Source organism: Armigeres subalbatus, chromosome 1 (assembly GCF_024139115.2).
Source record: "Armigeres subalbatus isolate Guangzhou_Male chromosome 1, GZ_Asu_2, whole genome shotgun sequence".
Lineage (NCBI taxonomy): Eukaryota > Metazoa > Arthropoda > Insecta > Diptera > Culicidae > Armigeres > Armigeres subalbatus.
In genome coordinates this window covers 187,045,612-187,071,141 of record NC_085139.1, presented here as the reverse complement: position 1 = coordinate 187,071,141, position 25,530 = coordinate 187,045,612, and the positions used below count along the sequence as shown (strand labels likewise).

Genomic DNA, 25,530 nt, shown 5'->3' with positions numbered 1-25,530 from the left:
GGCGGCTTTCGAGCCACTTAAAAGGAGGCTTCCTTTGCATCTTGAAATGAATCTTCTGAGCTCTCTTGGATGAATGCTTCCCAAGCGTACCTCTTGAAAGAAGAATTTCCTCGAGCTTCTCGAAGGGGAGGCCCTCCGAGCCTTTGCAAAGGAGGCTCCCGTTTCACTTGGAAAGTAGGCTTTCGAGCCTCTTAAAAGAAGCCTCTCCGAGCTTTTTGCAAGTTGGCTTTTGATACTTTTTTTTAGGGAGGTTGAGCCTCTCGAAGGAAGCTTCTTGAAGGTAGGCTTCCGCACCTCTTTATAAGATGCTTTTGCAGGCGTTTTGTAAAAAGGCTTTCCGAGGTTTCACTTGAAAGGAGAGAGTCTTCTTTGCATCTTGAAAGTACGCTTCTTGGGCTTCTTTTGAAAGTATGCTTATAAGCCTCCTTGAACGAAGTTAATTCCTGATCTTCTTGAAGGGAGCTTCGAAGCTTTGAAAAGAGGCCTCGATTCACTCTGAAAGTAAGCTTTCGAGCATCATGGAGGCTTCCTGGGCGTTTTTTTCGAGCTTCCTTTTTGAAAATAGGCCTCCTGAGCCTCTTGAAAAGCTTTCCGGAACCTTTTGAAAATAACCTTTTCTGAGCCTCCTCTCTGGAAAGGAGGCTTCGAGCCTGAAGCGTTTTGTAAGAAGGCTTCCGACTTTCTTGAAAGGGAGCCTTTCGAGCTTTTTTAAAACAAGGCTTCCAGCCCTGTTAAACGAGACTTTCAAGCCTCTTTGGAAGGAGACTCTTACCAAGCCCTCGTGAGAGGAGACTTCCGAACCGTTTGAAAGAAGCGCTTCTGAACATCTTGAAAGGAGGTCGGTCTTCGAAACTGCTTGGAAAACTGGCCTTCAGAGAAGCGTAGAAGGATGCTTCTAATCCTTCTTGCAACGAAGCAACCTAGCTTCTGTGAAAAAAGCTCCATTCGCTTCTTCAAACGAAGGCTTCTTTTCACTGACACCCTTCAGATTCTAGATTTTCAGTTCAAAAGCATAGGGTAAAGGATGTATTTTTGGACCACCTTTACTGGGGCTCTTCCCGGCCTTTTGGACCACCAAGAATCAATTTGGACTCTGTGGTCCAAAATATGAGGCTGTAGAACTGGTGGTCCAAAATACGTCCCTCACTCCTGTTCCTAACATATTATTCAAACATTTTGTTTTAGATCAGGTAGAATTGCATTGAAGATTTTTTTCAAACTTTTCTTATTCGGCGTTTTGTCCGTATGATCTTTTGTTCCTTGTAGTCTTCATACACTGTGCTGATTGAGGAGGGCAGGATTCAATTGGCTTTGATTTACTAATCACCATGCATATTACATGTACAAGACACAAAAGCTTTTTCTGAAATAAAAACACTTTGATACCATATCAAAAACTTCATCAAAAAGTTTCGATTTTGGAATTTAATATGTCGCTGCCATTATGCGCATTTTTCTTTTCCGAGGTACCCCTTAGGCTGGCCAACGTAGGTACCCCTCAGGGGATACATGTAAACCCTAGGTTGAGAACCGCTGTATAGTAGAAGCATAAGCTCTAGAATGTTAGTGGCGCACACCCCCTGAAATGAGATGAACAGTTCTTGAAGCCGTCTACCGATTGGCGGTGGCGCTTTGAAAAGTGTTGCCTTTCCTATTTTAAGCTCCGTTCATACCACGTCGCGAGAGCATTGGCGATACTGGCGCTTTAAGGTGATTATATTAATCAAGCCATGTGATGAATTTGAAATTCACTCACACGGTTTTCTCGTACTTCCTATTATCGTAAATTCAAATCTAGCGTAATAATGTTCACATACAATGTTGAAATTTCAAAGTCGATTGTTTTAGCGCCCATGAGTAACCAAAGGAGTCTACGGATGTTTCATATCCCTTGGGCGTTGTAGGTTCTTTTCAATTCCAAAGTGCTCTTGAAAAATCACTAGAAAAGCACGTGGTTTAGCAAAGATGGTCCGATTTGTGGCTTTGTTGTATAATCATTTTATCGTTGCAAAACAGAAGAAGAAGAGAGCAGAAAGATGATAATCAAAAATATTCGCACGGAGAAAACATATGAAGAAATTTTTTTTTTTTTTTTTTGAAACACTTCTTTCAAATTATAGAATTTAATTAAAAACGGTCTAAAGCAGTACGGGTTAGTCTTGGCATTTTCTACTGCACAATAAACAAAGTGCATATTTCAATTTTAAATTTTTGTTCTGTGGATATCATACTTAATACAGTCAGTATAAGCAAAAGTCCAACCCCGTACTGTTTACCGTTTTTAATTAAATTGCTCTCTGAATTTCAGGTGAAGAGTTTCAAAAATATCCCTCTGTATGTTTTACCGTGCGAATTTTTTTAAATATCATCTTTCTGCTTCTTCTTCTTCTTCATGCACACATCAAAGCGTTATCATCTAATCCAGCTTTCCGCGAGCAGTAATGGTTGCCAGCTTGCTGCAGGTTAAAGTCTCTGATGCTTGACGTTTCTGGAGATCAACTGCATTCCACCACATTTCGAGCATTTTGGTCAATGAGGGTATATAATAAGGCCTCGGAATTCACTGAATGCAGCACCTTCTTACGCTATGCAACATTGGGTCAGAATGCTCGGCAGGCCTTTGGTGGGTGCAGTTGACCTCCAGAAACGTCAAATCAGAGACTGACCCGCAGGCAAGCTGGCGGCCATTACCGCTCGCAGAAAACTGGACTGGATAAGTTCGAAAATCACGCAGCAATGCAATACATCTCGTTGAATATAATTTAACGATGCAACACATGCCGCTTACGCATCCGACTGTTCTGACTTCGTATGTTTATTAGGTTCTGCAGCATGACGTCACGAATGAATTCGGTCCTCGTCAAATGAACTTTTTTGACAGTTCTGTAGTACTTTCCACTGACCGACGAGGACTCCGACAAAGTCTCGAGTTCGAGATTGGCTTGGCTGCCCTTTGAGTCTAGGGGAGATGTCGCAAAATTAATCGGATTACTTCCGATTGAAATCGATTCATCGTTGTGATAATCGATTAATTTTGAATCGATTATTACCCAACGATTAATCTATTCAATAATCGAGAGGAATCGTGAGTAATCGATTAGTTACTAATCGATTAATCAGAATTTAACGACATCATAAGGATGTCGAAAATTAATTGATTATTTCGATTAATCGATTCATCGTTGTGATAATCGATTAATTTTGAATCGATTACTATACAATGACTATTCGATTCAATAATCGACAAGAATCAAGAGTAATCGATTAGTAACTAATCGATTAATCGGGATTTTACGACATCTCTACCCGAGTCCAACGCGAAGTACTACTAATCTGTCATCAGTTTGAGGTTAGATACAGACGCTGCAGAACCTAATTGCTTAACCGGCAATGTTTACATCCAGCACCATGTTTTCGGCTTCAGGCGAGTTGTTCGTGGATGACAGTCGTTTCATAGGGGTGGTGGCGCAACAATTAGGTTCTGCAGCGTCTGTACGTAACCTCAATCTGATGACAGATTAGTAGTACTTCGCGTTGGACTCGGGGGCAGCCAACCAATCGCGAAGTCGAACCTTGTCGGAGTCCGCGTCGGAGTCAGTGGATAGTACTACTGAACTGTCAAAATAGTTCATTTGACGAGGACCGAATTCATTCGTGACGTCATGCTGCAGAACCTAATGTTATGGATTTTATACAGGTTCGGGCGAGAGAGCACAAACGTGTTCGTGAAATGTCGGAATCAGTAACAGTGTTCGTTTCGCACGACGACGGCGGTGGCTCCGGTGTCGGAAACAAAAGAACGGTGACGTCAAACTCACACCTCATGAATGAAATTTGGTGTGAGTTTGACGTCAGCAATCAGCTGATCAGAAATGTTTACGCTTTTTGAGCTACTAATACGAACAAAATGCACGCTCAACCGGACCTGTATAAAATAAATGACATTGGTGGCGCAAGGCCGGGAATGTTTTGTTTTAACCCTCTCTTTCCCACGACTTTTTTCAAAGATTTCAATATGAAGGAATCATCTATGAAAAAATGCTAGAACAAAAGTTATTTGGCATAGCTTAATTTAGCGGAAAACGACAAAAAGTTTTGATTGTAAATCAATAGTTACTTGATTGTTTTCAATAGTTTCACTATTTTTATTCAAAATTGATAATATTTGCAGTCTAATGAAACCCTAAAGTTGTGCCAAATTGTTGTTGTTGAAATAAATCGATTTGATGGCAAAATTAAATTAGGCAAAATTTGATGGAGCTCTACAGCTACCATGGGAAGGAAAGTTTTATCACCTACGTCAGTTTGACACTTGTGGTACCAGTACTTTAGCTGCTAGGTCGGTCGCGGTGAACTAGATGTTGGTCACGCAAAATGGAGCGAAATTAGCAATCTTATACTTTTGCATCAACTGTTTGTATTTTTCTTCCTTCCTTTCCAAAGGGCAAAAAAGAAAAAGGGGCATGTCCTCCTTTAGGATACCACATTATTACCCTACTCACATGGAATTTGAACCCATAGTCCTAAGTACGCTAGACTGGTGCTTTAACCAACTAATTTACGAAGGACTCCATCGGACCTGCATTGGATACTGTACATACACATATGCACATCGAGTTTGCAAAACTTTGTCAATTAAAACCGTCTAGTTGTGCGTATTCTTTGTAATTAATTATCTCAACGATATATTTCTCTCTTTGTTTACAGACCGTCAACAAGGAAGAAATCGTCAATTGCGTATTGTTGGCTGTGACGAACCTGAACCGGTTCCACTCTCCCAAGGTTGTGGGTTGTGCCGGAAAGCGTTTCGGCCCACGCCAGACTAATCGAGCAGCAACTTGCGGCCAAACTTGGCAAAGTAATCGTTAGCAGAGGGGAAACTATTGGAGCCACTGGTCCAGCAAATCTTGTGTCCGTCCCTAGCCGTAGCGAGACCAAAGCTAGCGGTGGTGGAGCACACAGCAGTTCGTCAGTCATTGAACGCCAAGCACCAGGTGTCGGCAGCAGTTCGGACCCATCGAGAGGGGGCGGCGGTGCTAGCGGAAGTGGTGGCTGGGATCAGTCCAGCCTGGAGAATGCTGATCAAGACATTCTAGAGCGCAAACGTAAAGAGCTACAGCACGAGCTGAAATTAGAGATGGATGCCAGTGGCGGTGGAAACAGCCACCATCATCACCATCACCACTCGTCGTTGATGAAACAAAAGTCGGCCAAGGAAACTTTGGTGGTGAAAAAGGTCCGAAAAGTACCAGCCCCAAGAAGGTCTTCTTCTAGTTCGGACAGTTCTAGCAGCAGCGGTTCGGATTCATCCGATTCCGATTCAAGCTCTAGCTCCAGCAGTTCCAGCCGTGACTCTAGACGCGTCAAAAAGCGAAATATTCGACAGAGACGTGATTCCAGTTCAAGTTCGGACGGGGGAGCCGGCAAAAAGATAATAAAAAAGCACACTAAAAAAGTGTCGGCCGATGCAACTAAACGAATTGTAACTAAGAAAATCGGTGGCCATTTGACCAAGATTCGCGTAAAGAAAGTTACAAGTCCTGGTGGAACTACCAGCCACATAAGGAAAGTTGCACGTGAAGTATCCCCCAGCGGTAAGACACCAACCAAGTATACCGTCAAAAAAGTGGTGGCTTGAAGAAAGATAAACATGCAGTGGTAGTTGATGCCCGTGATCGTGTCCGTGATAAGGAACGCGAACTGGCTCTTCGAGAAAAAGAACGAAAGAGAAAAGGAACGTTTGCGTCTGCGTGAGCGAGAACGTGAACGAGAACACGTTAAAAGTCGCTCACCCAGAGCACATTACATTCGATCCCGTTCTCCGCGGTCACGAATGTCCCCTACAGCAGTTACTGTATCAGTCCGTGGGCGGGAGAAAAAGAAATCGCCTGAAGGATCGCGATACAGAGAACCGCCTGCAACAGTAGTGAGACGTCCGGAGCGTTCTCCAGAACGCATCGACGACCGTCGAAGACACGAAACGCTAAAAGATCGAGAGCGTCGAGCGACAAGAGAGGAACTGGCGAGAAATAAAGAACGCGAAGAGGCGCTCGCCCGTTGTCAGGAACGGCAACGTGAGCGCGAACGTTTGGCGGCAACAAAGGAAAGAGTCGTACCGCGACGTGAACGAGAAAAATCCTGCTGATGGTGGGTTAGAAAAGCCCGACCGGCATCGCCCAGTAGAGCGTTTGTTGCCTCGCCCAGCTGAACGCGCCAGAGCATTGGCTGCGGCGAGGTCACCTGGCAAGATTGATCATGACCGCAGTCGTATCAAACTTCAAGCCGCGAAGCCGCGACCGCATGCCCCGCGAGAGATCGTTTGATCATGGTGGTGTGGAAAGAGGTAGGATATGTGATTTAAATTTGTACTAGTTCAATACTAAATGTTATGCCATTGATAACAACTGGGCTGTATTTCTGGTACAACAAAGTTGTACCTAGAGGCTGTCATTTCACCATGGAGACACATAGTTTTAACTCTAGAAGTACCGAGCCAAGATTTGTAACATAAAGTCAGGCGGGTGCTAAGCTGTCAAATGTTTGTTGCCTCCAATCGAGCGAATGCCGACGGCACTAACACTATGCTGTAGTCTATGAAAAATAAACTCTGCAGTGAGTGAGAATGTTCTGAAACGCACAAAGTTTGGATAATGCAAGAAACAATTGTTTTTGCTCAGCACAGAGTTTCTTCTAGCAACATAATTATTTATCTGCATATTTCGCGTAAGGAATAAAATGAAAACACTACATTTTTATATACGGATTTGGGGTATTATTGTTCGTTACAATCTTTAATATAATATGTGCTTTCGACACCACTCTCTCTTGTAAAAACGGTAAACAATAAAAAATTTCACAAATACCAGGACAATTTATGCTAGTATATCGGGACTGATTTGCGATTTGGGTGTAACTTATTTTGTAAACAAACATTGGTAAGCGAATTCCAGCTACAGCAAGCATTTCCTGAGAAAACCACGGCATGTATCCGATCGAATGGGCTTTCCTCTACCAGGTATGGGAATAAGTTTTGGAGAAAAAGGCTTGTAATCTACGGAATAAACAAAACAATGTTTGTTTACAAAATAAGTTACGCCCAAATCGCAAATCGGTCCCGATATGAGCATTTTGACATTGGAGTATAAATTTATGCGCCAAATAGGTACTGTCATACTTGCCAAACTCCATATGAAAAAAAATCCGTTGTCGCCCCTCTGCATAAAGTACTAAGGTCGCGAAAAACTTGGAACGGCAACTTTGAGCATCCTGATCTCAGCTATTTTTCTATGAAATTTCTTGATTTTTCGTAGAACAATCTTTGGGATGTCGAAAATCGGCTACTGATGGCAGATTACATTTTCATACAACGGCCACCAGCCGGATAGTTCCGTTCCACGTCTTTACAGTCTGTTTTTGGTTATCCAGCATGTTACATGCAAGTCGTACCACACTGCTTGTATGCAAAATTGTGTGGACCAGGAGAATCTTTTGGATGAATCACAGTTCAGTTATGAAAATCTAAGGATTATTTTGTGATTTCAAAGAATATGCGGAGACTAGAATTCCAGAAAATTTACTCCTGGATCCATCCAAAACAAAACCTAACTTGAGTATGACGCTTTTAGATGTCCAATGCAAAGATCGTGACGAACAGAGACGGCGGTTTGAATATTACCAATTTCCGCGTGATATAGGGGAACTGTTTGACACTTCATCTCATAGCTCCCATGTTCATCCTATCGAAAACAAAGCAATGAAACGGAAAATGATTGGTTTCTTATTTTTGTGATGTTTTCATAAGTGAGCACGCATGCTAGCAAAAAGAAGCGACTCCGCACTGTCGACTCGTTGAGAATAGGCAATGCTCGCTACTCGTCCGACCCTTTCAACTCTGGAGCTACCGCAAAAGCTAAGCAATTTACGAACATAGTCGTGAAAATCTAGATAATCTTATTTGGTGCAGGTTTAACCTCTGCCGATATGGAAGGTTGACCTCTGCTCCTCGCCGACTTCTGTAGACAACCCACCCTAAGCGAGTATTCGTAGCAATCGGCTCATGTTCGCGCACCACCATTAGTTTTAGACAGGTTAGCAAATGAACGTTATTGTGGCCAGTAAGGATGCCAGGAACAGCTGCGCTGAAGTGCCGCGTCGGAAGGTTCTTAAGGTGCTCGAACTGTTTGAATAGTTCGCTGATCATCATTGTTTGTTCAGGCAAACCAAGATTACTTCCGATGCTTGAAACCGTTTATCTTTTCCTTCGCCAAATATCTCTAATGACACGCTACGAGTGTTGGAATCTGTGTGCCCCCAAATGGCCGGAGCGAACTGTTATGACAGCAGCTCTTCGTGGGTGCGTGTGCACGCCACGAAGGTCTGACCAGAAGAGGCCGAGTCATGGCTTGCTGCGCACTGATCGGCACGCTGAGGTGTTAATGTATTGTCGGCGTAGCACCAAGTTAGAATTCGGAAGTCGGGACTTCCGATCCGAACTTTCTTCCGAAGTTGTATCTGTCAAACTATTTGATGCGTTGTTTGGCGCATCTTTAGGTGAATACAGCGCACTACTTCCGAAGTTGGGAAAGTTGCCTGTATCTGGAGAAAAATTCAACTTCGGTATAAAAAGCGTTATAAATTTGTTCCGGATAGACAATATAATCGCACGCTGATGGTAACTTACTCAAACCCCACATTTCCCTTCTACTCTCATTAAAAAAGGCAAAAAAATACTCTAGCATAGAACGCAATGATTTTTTTTTTTTTTTGACGTGGTGCTACATCTGACTTCTCTATATTGGGGTACACTTTACGATTGTAAAAACTCGAAAAACGTCATGAAAATATGATAGACTTTGATCGTTAATATCTTAGCCGTTTCCGATGAATTTTCAATTTTCTTGGACCATTCGATCAAGGAAGAATCAACGCTTCATACCCGATGTACACTGAAGTCGTTTTTTACGCGGTTTTTTATACGCTTTTTATTCGATTTTATTCCACTTGAATTTTGGGATTTATGCAGTTTTACGTTGTTTTTTAAATTACGCGGCTTATATCCTCCGCGTGAAAACCGACTCCAGTGTTACAATATTTACATGTATGATTATTTATTTTTGAAAACTTGCTAACAGTTTAGCAATCGGTTCCGGCGAATCAGTCAATCTCGTAAGTGCATCGCAGCTTCTTCCATAGCACTACATTTCAACTGAAACTTTGCGTACAACCCGATTGAGCTGCACCTTTGAGTTTTTAAGTTATTTACGCGAGACGAAGATGAACATATTGCTTTTGAGAAACCGATAATTTCCTTTGAAAACTGAACTCCAAAATAAACTTGTCTGATCATCGTGGTTTTCAATCGCAGAACAACGAAATGCAAGTCAATAGGTTGTATCGTTTAAATGTTAAACTAAATTGGTACCTAGTGTTATGGTATTGATCTCACAAGAAACATTTTATATTTTTTTTATTCCTTTCTTTATTTGTTAGGCACTCTGTGTTACTTACCCGCTACTGTGCCGAGATCTACTGTGGTATTCTGTTGTACAGAATCCACACAGAATCTATTTTTAGATTTCCATTACCATTATTGTTGTCGGTGCCAGTCCATCTCGTCGTAAGTCCATTGTGTCCGTAGTCCATGTCGTGTATCCATTAGATCGTTGCATTGTTCTGTTGCCATTTATCCGGGTAAGGGTTCATTCACAAATTACATAACGCTAAAATAGACCAATTTCGCCCCCCTCCACCCCCTCGTAACGTGTTTTGTATGGAAGGGTTCTTAAATTTGTATGGGCCGTAACGCTCGGATAGACACCCCTAAAGCGTTGTGTAATTTGTGAATGGGCCCTAACGTTGGAGGAATGCCTCTGAGAAGAACAAGTTGTCAGTCGTCATCAGGCAGCCGTAACGGTAAGGAACATACCCCAAACGCCACCGTATGGGTTGCGGATCCGACGACTGACGAGGGTTTGGTGGAGGGGCTGGGAATCGAACCCATGACCATTCGCTTGTAAGGTGAACGTGTAGCCAACTACGCTACGGACCCCCCCAAACATTTTATATTGTAGCAATAATCTGAATGTCTTAGGGTCTGTTCAAATATTACGTAACGCGAAAAACGTTGTTTTAAGAAACCCCCCACCCCCTCGTAACAATCTGTAACAATTTTAAGAACTACCCCCACCCCTATGCGTAACGCATAACAAATGCTGTTTTTTGAAAATAATCAAAATTTTGGTAGAATTCAATGCACGATAAAAAAAATTATTATGTATTGTATATTTTATGCTATTTTAAAAATAACAAATATTTTGAAAAAAATAAAATATTTTTTCTCTAGGCAATTAAATTGTTACGCGTAACATTATTTCGGGAAACCCCCACGGCCCCACCCCCGTAACAAATCATCACAAATATTGAACAACCCCCTCCCCTATTGCGTTACGTAATACTTGAACAGACCTTTATACCGTCCATTAAATCCATTTAGCAGCTTCATAAATAGTAATACCAGTAAGCTGACCTTCAACATATCGATGTTGAACTTGCTAACAACCGCTTAAAACATGTGTTCTCAAACTCTGGGCCGCGACTCCCAGGGAGGATCAATGACGGGTTGCGAAAGACGAATCTTGATTCATACTTTTGTCCTTATTTTGTCCCACAAATCTATCATAGCCATCAGATTTGGATCAATGTAGTAAATGGAGAACTATAAAATTTGAGATTTTCTTCAAATACAATGAAATCCAAACAATCCAAATTCAATCCAATTCCAATAAAAATCCAAGCCACGTTCAATCCAATTCCAATCAACATCCAATCTAAATCCAATCCAAATCCAATCTAAATCCGTTCCAAATCCAAATTCAATCAAATACAATCCTAATCCAAATCTTATTCAAATCCAATTCAAATCCATTCCAATCAAGTCCAACTCCAACCAAAATTTAATCCAAATCCTATCAGTTCGAATTTCAAATAACTTTCAATCCATTCAAAGTAATATAATGGTGGGATATGAAGCAATTCATAATTGTTGGTACAATCTAACGCGAACTCATTTTTATCCAAATTCTAAGAGCCAATGTGGGAGGGTCACAAGCAATATGCGATTCTGCTAGGTGGGTCGCATGTACAAATAGTTAGGGAAGATTTGGTCTAGGATATTATATTTATCTAAAATTTCGCAGAGATCATACGACTTATGTTAACCAGTACTATTGGCCAATAGCTCCAAACTTATGACTTTGTGAATGCTGATAACGTTTTTGAGCTTCGTGAATGTTGGATATCTCATCCAACGGGTAATTCCGCTACGACTACTAAGTCAGTAAACTCCAAAATAAACTTCGAGATAATATGTTGGGTTACCGGTCCCTTCCCAACATAGAAAATGGGTTTTTACACTGCCGAACTGTTGTACAAAGGCTACCGTAATGTGTTCGGGGATCGAGTCATAATTTTTGAGTTTGTGATGCACTTGCGTTTATTTGTCCATTTCACCTAAATACAATATCCACATTTAGTTATAGACGCACATTTATTCACATTTCACACCTAATACATAATTTATTACACTTATTTACATAGTTACACAAAACATAAAATTATCGTATAAAATCATCGTAGAGCTCTTTAACCTATTCTAGCTTCTAACCGAGAGCCTGCTGGACAGACCTTCTCGATAAATCTCATGTAGTCCTATTATGGGATTAATCCATCTTCGGCTTATCGTGAAGCTTCGCAATTTCCTTCTTTAAAATACGGAGTATGTAATTACAGAGAGCGATCATTCTATCTACCTTCTATTATAACCAATGCCGTAGCCAGAGTGGGTGGGTTACTCTCGAACATAATATATTAAGCCTTCCAAACAACTTTGAAGCATACGATAGATGTCCATATCTCTCGGATTTCGCCAGATACTGGTAGTCTCATGTACACTAAAGTCGCCAAGTTGTACATTTGAAACAAAATCAATGCTTCCATGACCGACCTTGGAATTTTCTAGATTTTCAACCCTTCTCTCGGCAGTCTGCTATAGACGCGCCTTGTGGTATTGCAAACCACAATCCATTTTCCAGCGGTCTTCTAGACGCGCTTTGTGATTTTCTAAACCACAATCCATTTTCCAGCGGTCTTCCAGACACGCTTTGAGATTTTCCAAACCACAATCCATTTCCCAGCGGTTTTCCAGACACGCTTTGTGATTTTCCAAACCACAATCCATTTTTCAGCGGTCTTCCAGACGCGCTTTGCGATTTTCCAAACCGCAATCCATTTTGCAGCGGTTTTCTAGACACGCTTTGTGATTTTCCAAACCACTATTCATTTTGCAGCGCTCTTCCAGACGCGCTTTGCAGCAATACAAACCTGTTGCCTTGTGTTTTTTTCATCAAATATTTTAACACATTAGCACATAAACAAATTGAAATCAACTCACCTTTTGAAATAAGCGTCAGGATCCAACAAATAACCTGGCAGGATCGCCAACATGTGTGGCCCCAAATGGCCGGAGCGAACTGTTATGACAGCAGCTCTCCGTGGGTGCGTGTGCACGCCACGAAGGTCTGGCCAGAAGAGGCCGAGTCATGGCTTACTGCGCACCCTGCGCACTGATCGGCACGCTGAGGTGTTAATGTATAATCGCACGCTGATGGTGACTTACTAAAACCCCACAGAATTGTTTTCTTTGATTCCGCCCATCCAGTTGACACAGAGAGACTCGGCGATGCCATCCAATCCAAAGGAATCAGCTATTCCTTTTTCTATCATTTCTATCATTTCGTCAAGGAAGGCATCAGTATCCATTTTTCCTTTCTTTCCGTAAAGAGTCACAGGAATAATTCTGAATACCGACCGCAGATTCTGTTAACTTTCACCACCTTCCAAAGAGCATCTATAGAAATCCTTTTGAAAGAGCACAAGCTTCTATTAGATGACCTCTATTTTTACATGATGAGCAAGACGCTGTTTTTTCCAGGCTTTTGGATACTTCCTACTGCGTAACGTGGGAGACACGGCCTTCTCCAAGACCTTCATGCTGTTTTTCTGACTTTCCTGGTTTAGTGTGTGCATTGATGTACCCGTGATCCTTTTTCTTTGCACGGTCCTTTATAACTTTCGACGATCCTACATTCCAGGATAGCACGCAGCTAGTCGCAGATACAACATTTGCCATATATTCTCCAAAAGCACTCAAATCGTCCACCGCAAGTTGACTTTGATGTAGGGCCCAATTGAACTTAACCGCTGTTGGTTTTTCAACGAGCTCATTAAGGAGAGCTGGATTTGAAAGATGATTGCGCAATCAAATTGCCTTCAAATGTTCACATAAGTTTTTCACCACCATACCAAAACTCACTAAGGTATCCAATCGTACAGGAGCTGCAACGTCGAAATCACTTGCGTGACCTGCGAACTTGCGAACGAATCAGAAAACTACTAACTGCTTCCTTGGCACTTCCTTTTCAGCACCTCTAAAGACGAAGCAAGTTTTCGGAGTCGGAATAGCCATATGCTTGTGTCGAATAGCGGCCAATCAATCGGATCACCCGTAAATATAGGTAATTCTCGATTGACCACTTGTCTGGCCGCCACTTGTTGAGAAGTTGGATTCAATTGGGGAGAAACCCGGCATTGTTAAATACAGGGGTAGCCGGAACTGGGAGACAGGGATTATTCACCGTTGTTTGTATTTGTCTAAGCCTAACCGAAACTTCGCTAACAGGTCTCCTACTGTATATGCCGAAATCAGAGTGTCCTCCGACGGGAGAATGGATTACGGTTTCGTCAAAACTCCTGTCATGATCAAATTCGAAAAGAATACATAGAGGAGTATTTCTAGACTAATTTCCTGGAGGAATTTCGTTTCGCCTAAATTTAGTTGATTCTCTCTGTAGTTCTCGAGTTATGCAGAAATGTCTGGTTCATCTGTGTGGGAGAAGAACCTTCCCGACCCCAAAAACCTCTGCATACAAATTTTCTAACAAAAAAGTTCATATTCATTGATACGCCAAACAGCTTGTTCTAAAGATCAACTTAATAAGTGAATTACCTTTAATTCATGCTTGTTGAAATGGTCCGCTATCTCGTAACATTATGCATTATCCATTTTTTTTTTTTTTTGTTTTTTGAAGGTTTACTGGCGGGACTCTGAATAGAGTAGAAACCTCTGCGCCGAGCCTTTGATGATCTCGTTGCATAATTCCTTTCAAAGCAGTTTGCCAGCCGTACACGGAGCATGTCGTCCAAGAAGACGCTGTTGCAACTAAATCGGAGGGAATTACGTTCATGTTATATAGTCAATGAGTCTATTCGTAACAAACTTCGTAAGATTTCTTAAGTCAGTTTTGTCATTTTATTGTCAATGTCAAAACATGTTGTAATTTTTTATGAAATGTAGATGTCTATTGTTATTATGGGTGGTCAAAATCTACCGAAGCAGTTTTTTCGACCCGCATGCTGCATGTTGCCCAAAACTTCATCGAAGAAACTGAATCGGGAGTTTTTTTATTAGGCATAAGATAGTATTCAATCTTCGGTTCATAAAAAAGACAAGCTTTTTACTTTTGAAGCAATTCTCCAGCCGTACAAGGATCATATTGTCCATATAGACACTGTTGAACTGGTTCAAAAGCTATTATATTTACGAGTTTGATTGATATCTCTTCTTTCCGATTTTCTCAGTCTTAAGTATGTAAATTTTTCTGCTTGATGTCATCTTGTCATTTTATTTCAATAAATATAGGGAATGAAGTTGTCTGTTTTAGTCAGTTAATGTTTTCTACGTAATTACATTCACGTATTTCATGAACCGTACAAGGATCATGTTGTCCACTGAGATACTGTTATATTGATTCGAAAGATGTAAACATATTCAATATTCCTTAGTCATAGTTATGCAGAATGTTTCGTACAATGTCACTTCGTCTTACATGCCGTCCCGAGATGTTGATGGGTTTAAATACATTGTTTGAGACATATGCTTTAAAAAAAAAGGAAAAAATTTCTTACCTTGACGATATTAGTGTATTAGGTGCCTACTCATTTATACATAACCTGTGTTGTTTCTCAGGAATTACGATTCATTTTTGCCAGTTTTAGTCCAAGGCACATGGGAGTGGAAAATCCATTTAATTATTGTGGACCGCCTCTCAATTTTTTTCGTGTTGTTAAATATTTGATATATGAAAATAGGAAAGAGAAATCATGGATTAGTGGTATTCAAAGGTGATATTCTCACGACGGCCGTTCAGAATGGTTCGACGGGTGCAGATAAGATCAACAAAGTACGCGAGTAAGATTTATAATTTGTAAAATTTATAACAATTTCGTTTTAAACTACATATTATACTGTTAATAAATTTCTTTTACATACAATAAATCATAGACGAATGATCTTTCATCCCACCTTCTAGCGATCCTCACAAGCTTTATATTTCATTCAGGCACTTTTGAACGTCTATATCAAACTTGTTCTCGATAGAAATCTGCCTCGACCAACCTGGCAAAACGCGCCCATTCCCCTTTCTGAACCGAAGGGCAGGGAACATTATGCATTATGCGTTATCCATTATCATCATTAATTGAATGACCTACATGGATTGTGAAGTGAAATTGATCAATCCGAAGCATTATTATTGAAAAAATTGATAACCCCCTTTACCCACGTATTCCACTGTACCTTAAATAAATTTTCCAATAATTCCAATAATAATTCTTTTTCAGAATTTCCAAATCACCATGAACGACGTAGTCGTTCAAGGGATAGAGAGTATGTTACTCCTATTGTGCGAGGTGCCAGAAGTCGTGATAGCCCATATGATCGTCATAACACGCAGCCAGCTCGAGACACCCGAGACTATAGAGAGCCCGAATCTCGCCCTGGCCCTGCTTACGAGCGGGATAGAGGACGTGGCCATGACTATGCTCGTAACGAGTATCCAGATGACCCTCCTCCACGGCGTGAGCTCGATAGAGAATGGGAGCGCGAAAGAGAGCGTGAACCAGATCGTGGCCCACCACGCGGTTACGACAGGACGTGACGACCATGGTCGAGAGTGGAATCGCGATCATGGTCCTGCAGCACATAATCATGGTCACGAACAAGATAAGTACCAAGGGCCATCTAGAAATTGGGAAGAACCACGCTGGAAAGAAGCTGATGGATGGGTAAACGAAAAGGAACGTGGAGACTGGAAATTCAAAGAACGGGCATGGGAGCACGACGACCATCCGGCCGTCGGCCCGCCTACACATAACCATGGTGGCGGCCGTCGTTGGCAGCATAATCACCCGGAGCCAAACCAAGGATCAAACTGGCATGGAAAACCTAAAGAGGATATGGATTTCAGCCCACGTCATAAGTTAGCGGAAGACTTGGTGATAGAGTTGGCAATGACAATGCTATGTTTCGACGGCAACATCAAGGTCATCAGCCAATGTTTCACGGTCACGGTCGCAAAGGACACGTAGCTATTGGCCCAGGTCGGTTCGGAAACCAGAATAAATACAGTATCAATCGCACGCCCCAAAATCTTGGGCCTCAACATCAACACCCAGCATCAACCCCACCCCATCAACAACAATAAGAACAGTCACCACCACAAGGATTACAATCACTTGTGCCTCCAGGACCAGGATCATCAAATCAAATGAATCAACCAGGACCAGCTCAACCGGGACCATTGATTCCTGAAAGTAGTGCACCGGCAGCCACATTACCGACAGCTAAGCAAGAGGATGACCTTCCGCCTCTCGTTCAACCGGCTCTTCCGCCAGTAGAAACTCCTCCTAGTGAGGATTGTCAAAACCAACCAGCTGCAGCTATGACGCCTTCCACCGGTCCTACCGACAGTGTGACTTCCGTGCGGACTACAGAAGGAAACGAGACTACAGATGTTCCGATCGTTCCCGATGTAGTTGGCCCAAGAATGGCTGTTAATGTGGATGCTACAACTGATAAAGTTGTCGTACCAGTAGTGCCTCCACCTGAGCCAATGGATGAAGATAATCTCAGCGAAATTAGCGATGACCCGGATGATATCTTGACTAGAGAAGAGGTAAGTGCAGCAAGGGGTTGTCCATAAAGTACATCACGCTTCATGCAATGAATTCAGCAGTTTGATGCAAACAGAACGACGAAGTGGGAAGAGTGTTTGCATGATGTACCTAATGGAAATCCCCTAATATTTCTATTGTTCACCCTATGCATATCTTTGGTCCGTACCTCAAAGCAGCTTTGTTGACCCTCGGTATTAATTTCTTTGCTTCATGCTGCACGGATTGACCTTGCGCCTTACGGAATAGGAAGATGATTTCTCCAACTCCAAACAGGCTACTGGAGGATCTACTGAACAGCTTTGCACCGCAGTTCCATCAGCATCCATCCCGATGATTCACAGTGGCTCGTCCTCTGTGATGATTCCTTCGCAGGTGCTTCAAAATCATTCTACAGCAGTCCACCGCACAACAGCTCTCGAATCAACAGCAATCTTCCTCCGCATCGGGACCCAGGCGTCCTTTTTATCTAAAGCTCGCTACAAATCCTATGACGGGTGTATTGGGGGTCCCATCGGACCCATCCCTGATCTGTACGCGAATCTCGACGACATCGGAATGTCGTTTCGTGTCGGCACCGGAGTAAGCCGTTTGAATTTGTTATCTTTTTGCTTTTAGTTGTGTTGTGGCTTTTTGTTGTTGTGCTGTTATCTATTTTGCGATACAGTTCAAAACCTCGTATTCTGAACCTGAACGTTTTCTAGATGCCAGGTGATTCAGACGCATTTGGTTTCCATAAGTTTCAATATAATTTGGTTATATTCAGGTTGGACGGGGTATGCAATCTACGATAAATTCGGCCTACCTAATACATAACAACTAGCAATAAGAGCATCGTGAGTTACTAATAGGGGCCCTCCTCCCCTCCTTGGCCGTGCGGTAAGACGCGCGGCTACAAAGCAAGACCATGCTGAGGGTGGCTGGGTTCGATTCCCGGTGCCGGTCTAGGCAATTTTCGGATTGGAAATTGCCTCGACTTCCCTGGGCATAAAAGTATCATCGTGCTAGCCTCATGATATACGAATGCAAAAATGGTAACCTGGCTTAGAAACCTCGCAGGTAATAACTGTGGAAGTGCTTAATGAACACTAAGCTGTGAGGCGGCAATGTCCCAGTGTGGGTATGTAATGCCAATAAGAAGAAGAAGAAGAAGAAGAGTTACTAATAGATGACTTTCGCTCAATCAAGAACGTGGGTTGCGCATCATTGAATTTATCTCCTCGGTTCAGGCTTTTTCACGCTGTTTGAACTAAAATCTATATCATAATGAATTGCTTCGACAACTACCCTGCGCTGTCAAGCCGTTGTGTTTATGCTCTGGAGCATTTCATTTTTTTTTCTATTTGCGTTATGGCAGTTGGCACCAATGCTATGCGCCATCACTAAAATATTTCGGAATCCAATTGAAACTGCCTACTGTCAAACGGTGTGACTTGCAACACTTTTAGGTTTCTCTCTCCATAATTCTAAAACAAAAGAATTTTCTCATTCCACTAGTATACGATACTTTGAATGCGTCATACTAGGGATTATTCTGTAGTCAGGTATACAACAATAATGAAACTAATAAATAAAATAAAATAATATACAAATCATGTGTGTTGCAAGTCACCCCTTCTGTGAGCTGACTTGCAACACTGAGTTTGAATTCAATTATAACATGTTTTTAAACAACCTAATCGTAGTGATTTTGAATCCTGGGGGTCGTTCTTCTATGCTGTTAATCCAGGGGCTTCATATCCACAACTTTTCTGCTGCCAGGAAAATGCATCATTTGAAAAAAGGGGTTAAATCTTTATTTTTCGTGATTTTCTCTTATTTTATAGGTTCATCACGTAAGGAATCATATCTTCCATTGCCTTAAACTGAGCAAATGCATGAATTGAAAAAAAGTAATCATATCCTTTCTTGGCTACTATCGAGCAAAAGAACCATAAAATGAGTATATCTTTGCTTGCCTTAACCTATTCAATACGGATTTTTTTCACGTCTTGTTTCAACATAAATTTTAGACAAACTGCTTCAAAAACGGACGCTATCCATGAAAAAGTTGAAATATGGGGTAAAATAATTATTTTGAGTACTTCCAGGGTTTCCTAACCTTCCTTGAGTTCTGATCTTGATTATCTACATAAACAACAAAGCGTTTTACGGGGCCTTAATCCTATTTTGAAGTTGGAAATGGTACTTGAAACATAATTAAACTATTTTTATCAAATCTCAGTGTTACCAGACCATCAACGGTACTCCAAACAATTCTCGAGTTCAGATCTTGGAGGTCCACAAGACCAACAAAGTGATTCATAGGTTCCTGAGCTTGTGTGTTAGTTGTAGAAGCTCCGTGGGACATCATTACATCAGTATTTAAAAAAAAAATCAACACTCCCAGAATAGCTATGATACTCCAAACCATTCTTGAGTTCAGATATTGAAGGTCTACAACACCGATAGAGTGATTCATACGGTCCTGAGCTTGTGTGTTAGTTGGAGCAACCCCATGGGACATCATTACACCAGTATATACAAATCACAACATTCCCAGAGTTCCTGCGGTATTCCAAATCATTCTTGAGTTCAGAAATTGGAGATCTTCAAGACTAACAGAGAGATTCATACGTTTCCGAGCTTGTGTGTTAGTTGGTGAAGTCCCATGGGACATTATTACATCAGTATATAAAAAAATTAACATTCTCAGAATATTTAAGGTACTCCAAACCATTCTTGAGTTCAGATCTTGAAGGTGTACAAGATCAAGGAGAAGCTCCACGAAACATTATTACATCAGTATATAAGGAATTCAACATTCCCAGAATAGCTACGGTACTCCAAATCATTCTTGAGTTTAGTTTAGATATTGGAGGTCTAAAACACAAACAGAGTGATTCATAGAATCCTGAGCTGGTGTGATAGTTGGAGCAACCTCACGGGACATCATTACACCAGTATGCACAAATCACAACATTCTCAGAGTTTCTGCGGTACTCCAAATCATTCTTGAGTTCAGATATTGGAGGTCTACAACACAAACAGAGAGATTCATAGGGTCCTGAGCTTGTGTGATAGTTGGAGCAATCCCACGGGACATCATAACACCAGTATGCACAAATCACAACATTCTCAGAGTTCCTGTGGTACTCCAAATCATTGTTGAGTTCAGATATTGGAGGTCTACAGTACCAACAGAGTGATTAATAGGTTTCCGAGCTTGTGTGTTAGTTGATAAAGTCTATTTGCATCATTACACCAGTATATACATAATACAACATATCCAGCATATCCACGATACTCCAAAGCATTCTTGAGCTCAGATATTGGAGGTCTACAAGACCAACAGAGTGATTCATAGGTTTCCGAGCTTGTGTGTTAGTTTTTCCAGAGTACTCCAAACGATTCTTGAATTCAGATCTTGGGGGTCTATAAGACCAACAGATTGATTCAACAGCTACTGAGCTTATGTGTTAGTTGCGAAAACCCCAGGAGACATCATTACACCAGTATATGAAAATTACAACATTCCCAAAACATCTACGGTACTTCAAAACATTCCCAGAATATCTACGGTACCATACATGAGTTCAGATACTAGAAGTCTAAAAGACCAGTAGAGTTATTCATAGGTTCTGAAGCTTGCTTGTTCCCTAGCAGCACACATGTTCCACAAAAGTTACTTCAACTAATTTGTTACCAGATTCAGTCACAATAAAGTTGATGCAACCATTTTTGTCTGAATTGTGCTGCTCGGGTTAGTTGGAATTGCTCCAATGGATATAATTACACAGTACTTACGTACGTACGAAAAAAAGCATTTTGTTATGATCACAAACATTGCATCCACTTTTTTTGTTCTTTCGTTTCGCTTGGTCTACGGGAACCATAGCGTATCTTGATTGACCGGATGTACATGTGAATTGTTGCTACTCCATAATCGATCAGAATTAGAGTAAGTTGAACCTCGAAGACGTTGGCACTCTCATACTTACTTGCTTCAAACTTATTCTACATATTATATATTTTATACATATTACAGTATCCTCAGTCAGAACTGCAATTGAGTTTTGAGCTTGAGGTTCTATAGGATCACGTATGTTGTACGATATGTTTAACATTTCTATAAGCATTGAAACCACCAAGGGGTATCATGAGATGATAGTCTAACCAATAAATGAGTATTGCGTACCTAGAACCGAATAAAGCTCGCAACACATTCAATCTACAATATAATTGGTTTCAGTGTCGCACGAAAGTGGTATGTACTAAGACTAACATTTACAAGTAAGAGTAAAATAATTTACGTGTGAATAATTTCACTTCAAACGCTTTTCACCATACTTATCCCAAAATAAATTAAATTTAATATCTGAAACATGTTGTTGAAAAAATCTATTTCTCAGCTCCTCTGCAACCATTTGATGTGATTCTGGGAGATCGTAAACAGAAGGTGCTTCAGTAAAACTTTCATTTTAGTTCTGAAATCATCAAAAACAATCAGATTCGAATCGACACTTTAAGTTCTGGTACACTGCTGAAAACATGCAGCACACTAGGGGTAAACTTTTTGGAAGCAGTGCATCAATGATTACGTTTCTCAATAATAATCTTCTCCATCGAAAAAAAATAATTAGTAGACTGGAAACTGGTGATTGTTTTTTTCGAGAAACGCTCCTTTTTTTGATGATATTTGTGCAAGGTGGCCATTCACAAAGTGCGTCCTTATTGGAGCGGGGGGGTCTGAGCAGCGTGACGAATGAAAAAAAAACTAGAGGTTCATTACAAGAAGTGTGACGAAGGGGAGAGGGGTGTTGAAAATGGTAATTGTTTTGCTTGACGTACTTTATGGATCTTCCCTAGATATACACGCCATACACGTTTTTTGGCGATAAATTCATGCGATACCATCGTAGATCATCTTGTTGATAGATTTGAATATAAAGAATTGAACTCATGGACAGGTTTGGAGTGTCGTAGATGTTCAACGAATTCTGTAATGTGGCTATAATGGTGTAACGCCCGTGGAACTTCTCTTCTTCTTATTGGCATTACATCCCCCACTGGTATGTTGCCGCCTCGCTATTATTTATTATTTATTCAGACTAAGGCCGAAGTGACCTGTGCGGTATATAAGAGTCTTCTCCATTCGGCTCGGTCCATGGCTACACGTCGCCAACCACGCAGTCTACAGAGGGTCCGCAAGTCATCTTCCACCTGATCGATCCCCTTTGTCCGCTGCGCACCTCGCCTTCTTGTGCCCATCGGATCTTTGTCGAGAACCATTTTCACCGACATTCTGGCTACGTGCCCGGCCCACCGTAGTCGTCCAATTTTCACGGTGTGAACGATGGATGGTTCTCCCAGCTGCTCATGCAACTCGTGGTTCATTCGCCTTCTCAACGTACCGTCCGCCATCTGCACTCCACCAAAGATGGTACGCAGCACTTTCCTTTCTAAAACCGAAAATTGTCTAGACCGGCACCGGGAATCGAACCCAGCTACCCTCAACATGGTCTTGCTTTATAGCCGCGCATCTTACCGCTAGGCTAAGGAGGGCCCGTGGAGCTATTTCAACTTATAAAAATAGTGGGGACATCGTAGATCTTCATGTTGATCGATTTGAATATTAAGATCTGAGCTCAAGGACAGCTTGGAGTTAGATGTCGAACGAATTCTGTAGTGTGTTTTTAATGTTGAAGTGACGCACCGTGGAGCTATTCCAACTCATAAAATAGTGGGGACATCAAAGATCTTCTTGTTGATCTATTTGAATATAAGGATCTTGAGCTCAAGGACAGTTTGGAGTGTCGTAGATGTCCAACGAATTCTGTCATATGTCTATAATGGTGCAACGAAATCCCGTGTAGCTATTGCAAATCATAAACATATTTGAGACATCGAAGATCTTCATGTTGATTGATTTGAATATTATGATCTGAGCTCAAAGACAGTTTAGAGTGTCGTAGATGTTCAACGAATTCTGTTTTGTGTTTGTAATTTTGTAATTACGTACCATGGAGCTATTCCAACTCATAAAACTAGTGGGGACATCGAAGATCTTCACGTTGATTGATTTGAATATTAAGATCTGAGCTCAAAGACAGTTTGGAGTGTCGTAGTTGTCGAACGAATTCTGAAGTTTGTCTATAATGGTGTAACAAAGTCCCGTGGAGTTATTCCAACTCATAAAATTTATGGGGACATCGATGATCTTCATGTTGATCGATTTGATTATGAGGATCTGTACTCAAGGATGGTTTGGCGTGTAATAAATGTCCAGCGAATTCTGTAGTGTGTCTGTATTGCTGTAATGACGTACCATGGAGCTATTCCAACTCATAAAAATAGTGGGTACATCGTATATCTTCTTGTTGATCGATTTAAATATTATGATCGGAGCTCAAGGACAGTTTGGAATGACGTAGATGTTCAACGAACTCCGTAGTGAGTCTGTAATATTGTAATGACGTACCGTGGAGCTATTCTAATTAAAAAAAAACTAGTGGGGACATCAAAGATCTTCATGTTGATCGATTTGAATATTAGGATCTGAGCTCAAGGACAGTTTAGAGTATCGTAAATATTGTAAAAGATCTGTTATACCACTGGACAGGCGCAGAATTTTATCATAAAGCATTTCACTTTTAATTATTTAACCAGAATTTGTTAAAGTATGGTGTTGATTCCTTAGAACATCAAAATTACAACTCATACTGAACTAGGTTTTATAGTTTTTTTATGTTCAATTGACATTTTTACAAATTTAACATAAATGTATATGTTGTTTTTATTATTATATTCCATTTATGTTTTTCTGAAATAATTACTCCTATCTTCCGAACATAATAAAATCTCAATCTCTTCTAGGAGATCACAAATCAACTGAACGAATCAACTAATGCTGGCGATAACAAACAAGATGCTGGCGATACTGGTGTCCCGGATCCGTGCAATCCAATGCATGCTGGCCCTGAAGGAACTCAGCCGCTGTCGGCTCAGCGTCCCGATGGTAATGTTGAAGCTGCTTCGGGCGGCAACAGCTCAGAAGTGAAGGATTCAAAAGAAGCCGGCAAATTGCATGCTAATAAGGAACTGAAGGAAGAAATGGATCTCGACTTTGAGGAAATATCCGACGGCGAATTAGAAGAAGAAAACAAATTCAAAGGTAATCTTCCATGTTATTATTATTATTATGTTGGTTGCACAATGATCAAACATTTCAAACAGGTCTAGGTGACGCCCTTGGAGTTGATTGGGCCAGCTTGGCACAGGAAACTCGTGCTAAACTCAAACCGGATCAGATAATACCAGTTTCTGCTCGCAATCGCTGGAAGGCACATCATATACTACTTGATATAGGTATATCGGTGCGTCTGGCTGGTGAGGCTTACGCGCAACGCGTTCTCACGGAATCTAAAGAGAAGTTACGCGAAGAAATCGAAGAATTCAAAGCCGCGGCCGCGCAGCAAAAGGTTGTGGCGGTAAAGAAGGAAGAGGAGGAACAACTTTTCAATGGGGTCAAAATAAAGAAGGAAAAACTAGATGAGGATGAACAAAAAGAACAACAAACTGAAGAAGCTGCTGTCAAGAAAGAAGATTCAAATGAGAACAATGAAGTTTCCGAACAAGAAGCTAACCTAGCAGATATCGACAAAATCCTTCATCCGGTAGCGTCGGTACATGTGGCTATGCGAGAGCGCGCCCGAGCAAGACGAAATTTGATTCTTTGTGCCGCTGGCCCGAACAGTCGTGCGTTGAGCGCCAGACGTGACTTGGAAATTCGACGCCAATTGTGTGGCTTCCCGTCGCAGGAATGTAACGAGCGTATAACAGAACATCAAACAGCCCCAACCAACCCTGAGTTGCACGAAATGGTAATGAAATTGTATCAGACAACCATGCAACCGAAGAAAATTGAAGTGCAGTAAGAAAATTTTAGATGTTTTAATTTCTTCAATTGTAAGGAAGAGGACCTTCCCTTCAATAGATTATTTATAGGATTAATGACGTCTATCAAGTATTCAATGTTTCACTAAGCAGAAAGAGCATTTTACCCTCTATTCGCCCAACTGTTTCTAGACCACAATGCATCTAGTTGATCCGTAAAATATATATTTTCCTTGTCTTGTAGCGTATCTAAACCATACTTGTCGATTCTGGATAATGAAAATAAAATTTGATCAAATGGTAAATTAAATGTTGGTGTTTGTTATTTGTGTTCTCTCGATCTTATACTTATTTGTATTGTCGACTCGCCTTATTTGTAGTCAGCAAAGCATCAGCAGGGTTGTTACGGAGATCCTGAAATATTTTCCGCGCCAAATCCGCGCCGACTAAAATCAAATCCGCGCCATTTCCGCGCGACATGAAATCCATTTTGCGCCAACTCCGCGCGACCCAGAACAAAATTTTAAGCAAATACACGTGAAATGTCAATTTTGGTTACCACAATCTACTAAACGTCTTCTCTTTGAG

At 41.2% G+C, this 25,530-nt stretch overlaps 1 protein-coding gene and 1 pseudogene across 1 annotated transcript in view; one reads left to right on the top strand and one right to left on the bottom strand.

Annotated features, from left to right (window-relative positions):
* Positions 1 to 25,252, top strand: part of LOC134206827 (fl(2)d-associated complex component-like) — a 26,508-nt pseudogene extending 1,256 nt beyond the window's left edge.
* Positions 1 to 25,530, bottom strand: part of LOC134205616 (beta-1,4-mannosyltransferase egh) — a 435,947-nt gene that overhangs the window by 212,509 nt on the left and 197,908 nt on the right. The gene's annotated exons all lie outside the window — the stretch shown is intronic.